This window comes from Arachis duranensis, chromosome 9 (genome assembly GCF_000817695.3).
Source record: "Arachis duranensis cultivar V14167 chromosome 9, aradu.V14167.gnm2.J7QH, whole genome shotgun sequence".
Classification (NCBI taxonomy): Eukaryota; Viridiplantae; Streptophyta; class Magnoliopsida; order Fabales; family Fabaceae; genus Arachis; species Arachis duranensis.
In genome coordinates this window covers 113,238,223-113,238,853 of record NC_029780.3, presented here as the reverse complement: position 1 = coordinate 113,238,853, position 631 = coordinate 113,238,223, and positions in this window count along the sequence as shown.

Sequence of the window (631 nt, the reverse complement as noted above, 5' to 3'; positions counted from 1 at the left end):
AAATACATGTTTTAAAAAGAGAGACGAACATCTTATAACCTATAAGAGTGGCATGACAAGCTCTCAAATCGACTTCTTCTTGTTGAGGAGAGTCGACCGAAAATTTTGCATTAACTGTAAAATTATCCCGGGAGAGAGTTTGACAACACAACATAGGGTGCTCGTCATGGATTTTCATGTTGAGCAAAAGTTGAGGAAAAGACATCATACAAAGAACTCAAGGACGAGGTGGTGGCGGATGAAAGGTGAGGAACAAAGAAGCTTCCTAAGACGGGTAGGAGAAGAGGCAAAGTGGGATGGGAATGGAAGCGCGGAAGAGATGTGGAGGGAGATGGCAGAAGTTATTAGAAGAACAGCAAAAGAAAGTTTTGGTGAATCTAAAGGAATAGGACCAAGAGACAAAGAGTCCTGGTGGTGGAATGCGAGTATACAAGAAAAAATAAAGATAAAAATGGAATCCTTTAAAGAGTGGTCTTTATGCCGCAATGCAGATAACTGGGAAAAATATAAGGCAGCTAAGAAAGAGACAAAAGTGGCTGCAAGTGAAGCAAGAACAATAGCATATGAGGGTCTCTACCAGACTTTGGGCACGAAAGAAGGAGAAAAAGGTATATATAGAATCACAAAGAGC